The sequence below is a fragment of the Cricetulus griseus genome, chromosome 2 (assembly GCF_003668045.3).
Source record: "Cricetulus griseus strain 17A/GY chromosome 2, alternate assembly CriGri-PICRH-1.0, whole genome shotgun sequence".
NCBI classification, from domain to species: Eukaryota; Metazoa; Chordata; class Mammalia; order Rodentia; family Cricetidae; genus Cricetulus; species Cricetulus griseus.
This window is the reverse complement of record NC_048595.1, coordinates 426,589,908-426,602,385: the sequence shown is the minus strand read 5'-3', so window position 1 is coordinate 426,602,385 and position 12,478 is coordinate 426,589,908. Positions and strand designations below refer to the sequence as shown.

The following is a 12,478-nucleotide window of genomic DNA, read 5'->3' as shown; positions in this document are numbered from 1 at the left end:
ACATTTCTCTCAGCCTTCTAAGATGTAGGTTAGTGCTAAACATGATCACAGAGGGAAGAGCCTGACCTTGCTACTACTACATGTGTTTTTATTCTCATCTGCTCATTTAGATGGGCTAGAAAGGACAGGACTGATGAAGAGCAGCCACAATGTATGTCTGTCACTTAGCATACTTAATAGTGTCCCATGTCAATGATAAATTTTGGAGTTACCTTTTTATGACTCAGAATTCGATAGAATCCATCCCTGAGTTGTTTGTGTTGCTCTGAACTATTGCATCAAGTATAGGTATGTCCCCAAGAACACTTAGTAGCTGCTTATCTTTTCCTTCCCCCTTTCTCTTTCTTCCTTCCTTCCTTCCTTCCTTTCTTTCTTTCTTTCTTTCTTTTTTCTTTCTTTCTTTCTTTCTTTCTTTCTTTCTTTCTTTCTTTCTTCTTTCTTTACTTTTCATTTTGGTTTTTTAAGACAGGATTTCTTCTGACTGTCCTGGAACTAGTTCTGTAGACCAGACTGGCCTCAAAGTTACAGAGATCAGCCTGCCTCTGACTCCCATGGCAGGATTAAAGGTGTGTGCCGCCACCACCCAGCTCTCCTTTTCTTAAGCCCCAAGGACATCTACACATATACCTCTCATTTTCACTGGGAGAAACTCTTTTTAAAATAAATTGTTCTTTCTGGCTATTTTATACATGCACATATCTACATGAGATGCTATGGTCACATTCATCTCTCTACTGTCTTATTCTCTTCGCTAACCCTCTCTCAGTCTCTATCTCACTTTCAAATCTTTTTGGTTTTGTTTTGTGACCCACTAGATTTAACAAGGGCAAATTGTATGAGCATGGATGTGGAACTATCTATTGGAGCTTGAGTGACTACTAATGGCCAAATCACACCTTCATTCATGGGCTTGATGTTGGACAAGTTCTCTGCAGTCAACCATAGTTGTTATAAATTCATGAGTGCAACAACCATGATATGCCCATAAGACAATGAAGAAACACAAAAGATGGGATGCAAATACCACACAGATCTATTGGCAGCATCCAGCCAACTTTTGTTCCCCCCATATTTCTTTAAAAATGAGTCATTTAAATCCCTTAAGGCAAAGACTAGGACAATTAAAGAGTGGTCAGGAATGTCCCAAGGAGAAAAAGCATGCAAATCTCCATGTTCCTGGAGATCTCAACATGGCATTTCATACATGATCTAAGCATGAAAGGCAATCAGCAAATGTGTGGGGAGAAATCCCCATCTTAGAGCACCATCTATGCGATGCTAGCAATCTAGCTAATAGAACATGCTAACAAAAAACCAAAACAAACAAACAAACAAACAAAAACTACCAAAACAGCTGGCTAGGAAGATGCACTGTCCATCTGTCTGTGAGGTGATTGCGACAGCTGGAGAGGTGCTTTGCCAGAAGACTGTTTACGATGATAGAATAAATCCAAGGAAGACAGGCTGAGTAGCAGGGCCAAATGCTGTGTTCTGAAGAAGGTAGGGCATTGTGATCATTGTGGTGACTATTGGACACCCTGGTTAGAATAGGAGTTGTGCTGTTTTATCTTGCACTGCCACTCAGATGCCCTGTAGATATGCAGACAAGCTACAAGCCTCCACCAGAGTTTGATACCTTCTTATAGCTTAGGGTGAGATAAGACTCAGTGAGGCTGACACCACCGAGGAAAATGGAACTTGACTGGACCTTGGTCATGTGGAAGTGGCCAGGAAAAGATTAGACCAAAGAAGGAAGAAAACACTCATCTGAGTGTGTGCAACACATAGGCCTAGAGATCTGTGAGCTCACAGACTGTGCCAGAAAACCATCCAGCTTTGAATTTCCTTGGAACTCTGTATTCATCTCCCTCAGTCTCTGTTCAACTCAAACGCATCACTAAGTTTCACATGGGTCAGCCCATTGTGCAGAGATGATAGCCCCCTATACATGGGCCTGAGAGGACTTTCTCTTTGTCCAGCATCTATCTCTGAATGTCCAGACCTGCAGTAGGACAGCTGGTTGGTGCCTTCGATAATCTAACGAGTGTTTTCCTAAGCTCTGTCACTAAGTGAGCCATTTTCTCAGTTAACTGGAAGAAAGGAGGAACATGTTATCAGACAGCACCTTGTAATTCAGGAAAACAAAGTTTAAAAATTAGGATAAATTAGGATATCTCACTACCAGGACACACTTTGCCGCTAACATGTTTTGTGACTTAGGGCAAATCAGTTAATGCCTGAAATGTGTTTTCCGAATTGATGAGGGAGACATGCATGGTTCTACCTCCCTTCCATATCAACTTTGAGAATCAAACATTAATAATCAAAAAGTGGTTTTGAAAGTATAGATCATATTCCACAAAGCAAGCAAGAGTTAGGATTTGAGGATAGTCTAAGTCTTGATTTATCATTAAATTAAAAGATTCACATTATAAAATACTTAAAAATAAAGGGATTGATCTATGGATTTTCCTCAATTCTTTTATTAAACACTCCCTTCCACCCCAGCCCCTGCAAATGCTCCAGGGAAATTTCTTCAGCTCACACATTCTATTTTGCAGTTTCCTTGGAAATTGAGGGAAAAAAGTTAGATTTCAGTTGTGTGATAAACATCTTGACTCTATCCGGAAGGAGAAATGTCTGTTTACATTAAACAATCCCAATTTCAAGTGCTTCATCGCAGCCATAAGCCATCACTTTTTTCCCAGAAGGCAGAGGACCAACTCCTGACACAGAGTGGAGACTCTAGAAGTTGGCACCTCTCAAAGATTCTTTATTTTCAAAAACTATGGTGAGAATTGGATTGGCAAGCCAGAGGCATGCGCTAGTGTGTATGGTGGCCTGTTGTTCTGTTTCAGCATAAACATTACGACGTAAAAGCAGGAAGCAATTTTTAGTTTCCCAATGGCTTTCAAGTGAAGCATGGGTATTTTCAGAGAAGAGAACTCACACAAAGTTGTAAAGAGGAAAACGGGGACTGTATACTCTCTCTCTCTCTCTCTCTCTCTCTCTCTATATATATATATATATATATATATATATATATATATATTGGTGACTTGATGTTCACAACTGGTGTTTTTGTCAGCTTTCTTTCCAGTTTTTACTCCTTCACTTCTTTCTAAAAGAATCCCCACTGTGGATCACACTCTTACCTCCAGTCCTGTTTCACCTCACAAGCACACTTCCCAATGGCTTGCCATCAATTGGTTTTGAGTGGGTATGTGCCCTTATTTTTGGCAAGACACTAACTATGGAGAGAAGTCTTCTGGGAGGTTCATATGAAAAAGTTCATTTCTTTCATGACACAGACTATTGTTCTGCTGGAAGTTGTGGCTTGAACAAAGGCAGTTTTCTTGTGACCTTGAGAGGAGCAAGACTGAGGCAGCAGTTAGGATCAGTGGAAAGCTTGTATGTATGTATGTATGTATGTATGTATGTATGTATGTATGTATGTATATGTTCGTGTATATATGCATATGTGTGTATGTGTGTTTCTGTATCTACAACACATGCATATAAGCCTCATGATGGTGCTGGGTGGCTGAAGAGTCCAGCTTCTAAATACCCTCCCTCTGAATTTCTCTTCCTTTGCTCTATAAACAGCTCTATTGATGACTTCGTTTGAGTTGGGGTCTTTTATAGTTGACAGTCAGCATTGTCCTAGCTGATTGGTTGCCCATTCACACTAACACTTAATGCTGACATTGCTGTGGCACTGAACGAATGTGACAATGCGGTACTGAGATGGTGCTGGTGTCATGTGTGCAGAAACCGTCACAAAGAGCTGAACAGATTGTCAAAAGGGATTAAACACATCCTAGTCTTAGGCACCATGCTAGGTTCTTTGAGTTGAAAACCCAACTGCTGTTCTCGGGGAGTCTGAGATGGAATGTGTTCATGAATCCAAGCATATGGCACAGCAATGAAGTATACAAACATTGCTCCAAGTCATCATTTTCCCCTCAGAAGAACCTCTTGATGCTTTGGGTAACAAGTTATTTATTTGTGTACTTGAGTATTGAGTACTTGTTTGCATATATATATATATATGTATATATATATATACATATATATATATATATCCACTTAAAATAATAATGACTGTTTTAGATTACTATACCTTGGCTCGATCAGGACCTGCCAAATGGATTATTATTTTGCATAAAGCAACTATTATGTTAAGCAGCATGGTAGTGGCTTTGGGGAATATGAAATTTTAAAAGTCAAACCTTGTTTTCAAAAGGACTATGGCTTAAGAGGAAGGATGAGTAGTTATCATCTAAATGCATGTATGCTACATCAGTAACACAGATGCTAAACTTGCGTGCAGTTGACCAAGGGGCAGATCACTTCTGCTCAGGGTTATGAGACACGGTCCCATAAGAGACATGGGAATAAAGCTGCACTTTTTGTAAACAGGGGTCAGAGCAGGGTGTGAATCCCATAGGGTGGTAGAAGTTCCCTTTAGGATCTGTTGACTGATGGGCTAGACCAGTTGATGACAGAAATGAGACTCCAGAATGTCTTGACATGATGCAAGGATAAATTGTAGGTAAGGATGAAAATGAATCAGCCTCAATGTACCATTTTGTATTTGCTTAGTAAAGGGGAAATGCATACAATCACAGTTATTGGTGTGGAAAAGACATTGTGTTTTGGTGAGTGTAGCCTGAATCGATCTGCAATCCAGATGCCCAGTAAGCCAAGGCAAACCCATTCTGCCCAAAAAAACCAAAAAACCAAAAGCAAAACAAAACAAAACAAAAAACCATGGTGCCTTGTATTTCTGTTCATCAGCAATCAAATAGATTGCATTAGTTTTATTTCTGCCATGTGAAATTACCATAAACACATAAAGTTTAAGACAATGCAAAGAGATTTCCTTAAAATTCCTGTGGTCGGAAATGCAGCCCAGGTCCCACTGAACTGAAATTCAGCTGCTCAGTCACTGATGTTTCCTGGGAACTTCTTGGGAGAATCCATTTCCTGACCTTTCTGGTTGCTGTTGGTATTTTGTTCTTTGACTTTAAGGTCCCTGTTTTCTTGCAGGCTATAAGCTTAGGAACATTCTAAACTCCTAGAGGCCACCCCAGAGCTCAGTTGCATGGTGCCTTTCCTCCACCTTTTAAGATGGCTGTGATGTGGCAGGTCTGGTCCTTTTCACAGCACTTCTCTCTGCTGGAGGAGCCATTGGAAACTCTTCAAGACTTGGCGACTGCCTGGACATCTCTCAACTTAAACCTATCTGCAAAAGCCCTTTGCCACCTAATATTATAATACTTATGTATGTATATGTGACACACACACACACACACACACACACACACACACACACACACACACACACACACACCATGTGTTTACACACAATCATTGGGGGATTTACAGGAATTAAGGTATGAACATCTTATGGGCATTTTTCTGCCTATCAACAATCCTCTTATTCAGGGTTGGGTCTCAGTTGACCATTGACCCAAAAGAGTAAATCTTTGTAAGAATCACCATAATAGTTATAAAACTCAAAACTGTATTCTTCCTCAAGTGAGAATTGAGTGAAGCATTTACACTGGATCTTTATGGGGATGTCCTTCTGTATGCTGTGAATATATGTTGCTCGTATTGGTTGATGAATAAAGCTGTTTCAGCCAATGGACAGGCAGGATGTAGCAAGGCAGGAAGTATAAAAGAGGCCTCCAGACTAGGAGAATTCTAGGAAAAGAAATTGGGAGAATGAGTTGAGAGAGAGACGCCATGTAGCTGCCAAGGAAGCAAGAGATCCAGGCATCACTGGTAAGTCAAGACCATTTGGAGATACACAGATTAATAGAAATTGGTTAATAATTAAGAGAGAACTAGCCAATAAGAAGCCTAAGCTATTGGTCAAACAGTTTATGATTAATATAAGCCTCTGTGTGTTTATTTGGGACTGAATGGCTTCAGGACCAGGCGAGACAGAACTTCCATCTACAGGGTCTTTAGGATTAAGGCCTTCCATAGAAAACAGGCTTACTTTGTACTGCATAGAATATGCAGGGTCAACTTAAGAAAAAGAGGACAAATTTTGTTTCAACATAGGGAATATAATCTTTGGTTTCCAAAAAACAGCTCCAATAGATCTTGGTATGCATACCCTTCCCTATGCTCACCTCCACAGCCCAAACGTAGACTCACCAAGATTTGCCTCCAGCCAGTGAAATTGCCAATGATTCAGTACAAGACTTTAGAGTCCAGTCACTAAGAAGTCTCACCACTTCCATTTTGTAAACCCTGAGCTATTGTGTTGGAAGTACAGCCATGCTTCTATCAAAGATCCCAACAATGCCAGCATTACCATCCGGCTTTCTACAATTCAGATTTTTATTCAGAATCAAAATCTGGATAAATGATTGTTTTAGATACCTCAGCATTGGAATGATGTGTGATGAGACAAAAGTAATTGATATTCCTGCCTCACTGGTGTGCTGCGTGTGTGTGTGTGTGTGTGTGTGTGTGTGTGTGTGTGTGTGTGTGTGTACGTGCACACACAGGTCCAAGTTAACTGTTACACCTACCTCACCGATTACATGTGCTTGTATCATATCCAAGATAAATGCTACATCTACCCTGCTGATTGTGTATGTGTGTGTTTGTACATGTTTCCAACTACATTTTGAGTTACTTGTTATACGAACCATATTTTTGTATAAGAGATTTTCTTTTTCTTCCCCTTTGAATAGGAAAAAAAGGGCATTGACTTCCACAATTCTTTCTTTTCAGCCTTATGCTTGATTTAATGTGCTGTTTCAGAGGCAAGCCATGTGCACTTTCTTTCCTTGATTTCATTATTTCCCTGATAACTCAAATGTGTAGAGCAGCCTTAGTCATTTTGCTGTCATAATTCAACTACCTTTAAAAATGTAAAGCAAAATTAAACTGATAAGTAATTAAAAACAGATGATGTAAACTAAGAGTATGCTTGGAACAAGTGAAAATATACAAGACAGTGAAAGAGAAGGTGGAAATCCCCCAAACACCCCAGGGCTTTGATACGTACAGCAGAACTTCAGCTCACAGTGTGAAAGTTAACATAGACAATGAAGTAGATTTTTGTGATGGGAAACCTTGAGTGTCACCTTGGTAGAATTTAGACTCACCATGGAAACAAACAAAATTTTATTGGAAACATGTTTATTGAAAAACTTTTTTCACATTAAAAATAGAAAATTAAAGATAAGCATTGAGCATCAGACTAAGCACATACAGATAGATTTAGATTTGCTTTTGAGGTTTATTTTATGACAAGTCAAATAAGCCAAATATGGATCTTTATAAAGAGTATTTTATATATACCATATCTTTTAAAACTGATAATCCTATGAGGTACGTACTATCATTTCCCTAAGTTTTAGATGAGAAAATGAACGAAGAAATTATTATTAATTGACAAATAAAATTATACAACTATTTATAATGTATGATAATATTCAGCTACATGTATAAATCATAGAGTAGTAAATAAACTAAGTCTATTTATTACCTCACATAGTTAGCAATTCTGTTGTTAAGATTACTTGTTTAATTAAACCAAGCACCTGCTTCAGAGTCCTTCTGGCTAGAAAAGCTAAAATACTGAGAAAGACATAATGCCATTCTGCACTGTGGAAGCTATTTCCAATGAGAGATGTCTATGATGGAAAGAGTATAGTTATCAAATAAGAACCTTCAATATTCCCCAAAAGAACACATTGAAGGACTGGGAGGGGGAGCAAATTGTATCCTGTAGTGTCTGGTAAGTGTATGCTTTAATTTCCAAGTATTCCATTCAGGGTTTTTCTTTCCAATGTGAGTTCACTTACAGTGAACAAGTACATGAACAAATCTGAGGTGTGGAAAGTGGAGGGAAACTACCCACACTGCCATCTAATCTTTGGCAATGTCCTGGGAGACCTCAGATGGGTGCTCTGTCACCAAGTCTCTGAAATTGTTCCAGGTGCTGTCAAACCCTCCATTTGGTTTACTCCTCACAAACATCCTGCAAGATGGGTGGCGATGTTTTCATAAATAAATGAAATGAGCTCTGAGAGGGTAAGTGGCATGCAAAAGTTGTCACAGGTGGAAGGAGGTGGCACTGGTGTTACAGCTCGTGTTTTCCTGCTTCTACATGTTCCAGTGGGTCCTTCTGCTTGAAAGCCACTCGGAGGCACAAACAGTCATGGAAAAAAAGAAAAAGAAAAAGAAAAAGAAAAAGAAAAAGAAAAAGAAAAAGAAAAAGAAAAAGAAGGCATCGTGTAACCCTCTGGACTTGAGAATATAAGGACCCTCAACCATAGACAGTTGACTTTGTGAGCCTTCAGTCGATGTTTGATCTCTATGCAATTAGACATTTGAGAAATACTATTTTGGACCATGCTTCTCCATGCTTCCCTGTATTTTTTGGAGGGGACAGGATATGTTTAAGAGCTGGATTCCAGACAAGCTGTCTTTCCATTCCTCCCCTGCTATTAGCTTTCTATTCATCCTGACTCAGTTCATGGATCTTTTTGGCCACTGATTATCATACTGTTTTCTTTGTGGACAGCCCCAGATACACGCTACAGTGTGGAATGAGGTGTGTGGCCTGACACGGAGTCTCTCTCTTATCCTTTCTAAGCCTTCGTGTCAGAAGTGAGAGAGGCAGACATAACCTGGAAAGTTGGGTACTGGAATTTTATCATTCTTTGCTTCCCAGACAGAATTCCAATGAGGGACTGTTTTGACTTTCTAAACCAAAGTGGTGCTTGAGTGAGGGCTCTGTTTCCATTGCCGCCATTTCCTGCTAATGAGAGTATCACGATGATACCAAACCCTTTGTTCACTTCAGTCATTGAGATTCCTCTGCCAAGTGCAACACAGGTGAGTGCACACAGTGCCAATAATGTGATGGGCAGTAAGATGGCTCATCAGGTTAAAGCAATTGCCTGACAATGGATTTGATCCCTGGAGCCCAGAGTAGATGAGAACCAACTCCCCAAATTCACTCTCTGACTTTCACACTCTTGATGGAGTTTGTGGGTACGTACCTTCATGTGTGTATGTGTGCACGCGCGCGCGCGCGCGCGCACACACACACACACACACACACACACACACACACACATGCCTGTCAACACGTAGCTTTGACTGTTGTGGATAGTATATACTTCTACTACCAGGGCTTTCCTCTCTGTCTTCATAGCCTTACTTCTGCTCCCATTAACCTGGCATGAGTTACTGTAGGAATTCCTGATTCATGGAAATAACTTGATAATGTCATTTTTGAATAATCCATGGAGTTCAGAATTTCTACAAATCATGTTGTGGAGAGAAAATGTCTCAATGAAGCAACCACCAAGCTTTAATTATTCTCAAAAGAAGAAAGAAATTAGTGATGACATGTTTTGAATGGTCACGTTCTTGAGAAACAGGTAACTATTATCTTGATGTCATGACTAAAGTACTGCTTAGGCTTTTATAAATTGCAAATCATAATCAAATCAAAGGTTTTGATAATGCAAGCTATTTTCTCCCATAGAAATTGGTTCAAAAGCATGTCCCAGCATGACAGTCTCTGTTTCCACAAAAAAAAGATGCTTAAACCCCATCCAAAAGAACAATTAGAACATTCTCTCTTGTTCACTTGTATCCATCCCTCCTCAACCCCTTTTGTGTTTCTTATTTTTGAAACTCTTATAGTATCTGAATGTGCTATGTTAGGTTCCAAGGAGGAAATTCAGTCAATAGTCCACCAGGCTTAGATGCTTAGGAACCATAACAATGACTGGTCCTGCAAGATATCCCCAACAGTACAATAGTGACATTTTTATCACCACAGTAATCAACAATTGTCTAATTGGGCTTAAGGTCTGCTCAATAGGAGAGAATTCATGCCCGGTCCTATTCATCCATTCAACTACCCATGGCAAGAGTGGTTATAGACCACAGAGGAGAACCTATTCCTGACATTCTCCTAAACCAATGTAGTTTTTAGCTGCATTCAAAGTTCTTACGCCCACAGGTAAGTGGAACTCTCACCCCTCATTCAAGAAGCTTCTTTTTGTAGGAGATGGAGGAGTCTGTGGATATTTACAACTGCTCAGCATGCAGAGAATAAGTGACTTGGGGTATCTAGCCCTAACTGGTAACTCTGCAATGCAATCCTTACACATAATCCTTGGGGGGATACCAAGGAAAGAGGGATAGAAAAATTTTGAGAGCTGGGGGTCCTGGAGATGTATAAATGTTTTATACACATAGGGAAACAAAGGAGCAAATACAGATCCTTTGCTTTAGAAACTTCTTTCCATTTTTAGTTAAAAAAATGTTTCCTATATCATTTGATGAAGAATTAGAGAGCAGGATGCCTGTCTTTGCTGCCTATTTGAGACTCTGTCTCTATGCCCCGTATTCTAACTTCAAAGTGATGAATAAAGATGTTTGTAGATAAAGAAGAGTTATGGCACGGATATACATTTATCACTAAGGGAAAGACAGCAAGGAAATCATAATAATTTGCTCACTGAAGATGTGAGCAATCGATGGGAAACCTAGGCAACAACACAGTGGCAAATACATTGTAAGGGAACATTAGGGGAAAGAACAGAGAGAAAGAACTGGAAGAGATCAGGATGCAAGTCCTATAGGCTGCAACACACGTGAGTGCTCTCAAATGAATCACTGTCTCTCTTGAAAGTTCATTTTCACATGGAAAATTAAGTTGTGTCTGTGTGTGTGTGTGTGAGAGAGAGAGAGAGAGAGAGGGAGAGAGAGAGAGGGAGAGAGAGAGAGAGAGAGAGAGAGAGAGAGAGAGAGAGAGAGAGAGAGAGAGAGATGGGAGTGATTTCTCATACTCTATCATGGTCAAACATTTTGTGCTCTGTGGCTATGCCACAAGAAGGCAGCTAAAACCTGTGCTCTCTCTAAAACTTTGAGGTATTTTTCTCTTTAAAGAAAGTAGTATTCCACATCTCTCTGGTGATGCCCCAATATAGTTTGAGTTTTGATTCCTTTTACAGAGTTCATATCCATTTCCCTAGCATGCTAAGCCAAGCTCGACTTCTCATGTGTTTCAAGAAAGTCCAGGCAGGCATTTGGCTGAGACAGAGAGCAAATGCCTCCTATTAATGTGTGACAGACCCATATGGAGAAAATCACTTTCTGCTTCCCATATGGCACCACTGAATAGGGCCGTAGTTCCTGGCTGTGAAATGGTTCCATGACCAGGTGGGTGGTTTATTTCACAGGTTGCTGACAATCCTGTGTGTCTTTCCCATAGAGAGGAAATGGAGTAAGAATTCTTCCGTTATAGCCCAGGGCTGTCAGCAAAGGTCTATGACATGGACTATTGATTCCTCTGCCAAGCTGAGGTAGGTGAACTACTGTGAGGAAAATGAGCAAAAATCCAAACCAGTGCTTCCTGAAATCCAAATTTCAGCCCTGTAATGATGAGTCAGCTTTTACCAAAGAAGATGCTTGCCCCCATCCCACCCCAATCTGAACGCAGTAAGTGAGGTGTAGCTTTTTGTGATGAGATAGAGCAAAGAAACAGGTTTCCAAGTCCTACGGTGAACGATTAGTCCAAAAATCAGGGCTTAGCAGTTTCAAGTTTTTGATTAGTTCTGGCCCTCATGAGTCCTGCTGAGTCAGCTGTTTCTTTCTATGGTTTCTGGTGAAGTTCACAAAGGACAGAGACCGTCACGCTGAAAGAGTGAAGGAAACCCAGGTCCATCCCTACCTTTGAGGGCATTCCTCTTTTTGAAAAGAGTAAGGTCAAACCGGGAAGCCACATGTGTCATCTCCACTGGTCCCACCCCCAGCTTAAGTTGAAACCAATTTTATTGCCCCTGGGAGTAAAACGCAAGGTTCTTACTTTTCATGAATACTCTTCCCAAATTTTTTTTGACTCTTCATTTCTCAGTGCTGTGGGTGATAGGCTTTAGCAAATGTGACCCTATGCTCATTATGTGTCATACAATTAGAATAAAGCAAATGTACATGACTTTCCAGTATGTGAGCTGCCGTCACCTGCAACCAGGCATGGATGTATAAACTGTTCACTGTACTAATAAGCAGTTAATGGACAGAATATCAGGGAAGATGGATTGCACCAACGGTCCTATTACAATCCAGAAAGTCAGAAACAGAAACGTTATGAAGGTGATTTGCCTGTGCCATACAACTTCACACATGCATGTACACACAGGCACACACGTTAAGATTTCCTAGAGATGGTTATGATAGTTATGAATGTGCAATGCAGTGGAAAGGTTCTGAATTGAGCACACAAGAGGACTTAGTTACTGGAATTATTCTATCAGTGAAAGAAAGATGTTCTTCCTTAGATAAACTTGCGGAATCCCAATGATGTCAAAAATTTAGTAATTTTATTAAAGATAAATTAATTCAAAGAAAAAATGTTCCTGTACTATTTATACACACAAACCAATCCATCTTTTCTTGACTATCAAGAGACCGGAAGCCC

At 40.0% G+C, this 12,478-nt stretch overlaps 1 long non-coding RNA gene across 1 annotated transcript; it reads left to right on the top strand.

The window, feature by feature from the left end:
• The first annotated feature begins 472 nt into the window (after positions 1–472).
• On the top strand, positions 473–9,116 carry LOC113833586. Its single transcript, XR_003481525.2, has 2 exons — positions 473–8,067; positions 8,153–9,116. It is a non-coding gene; the product is annotated as an uncharacterized LOC113833586 (long non-coding RNA).
• The last annotated feature ends 3,362 nt before the right edge of the window (positions 9,117–12,478 follow it).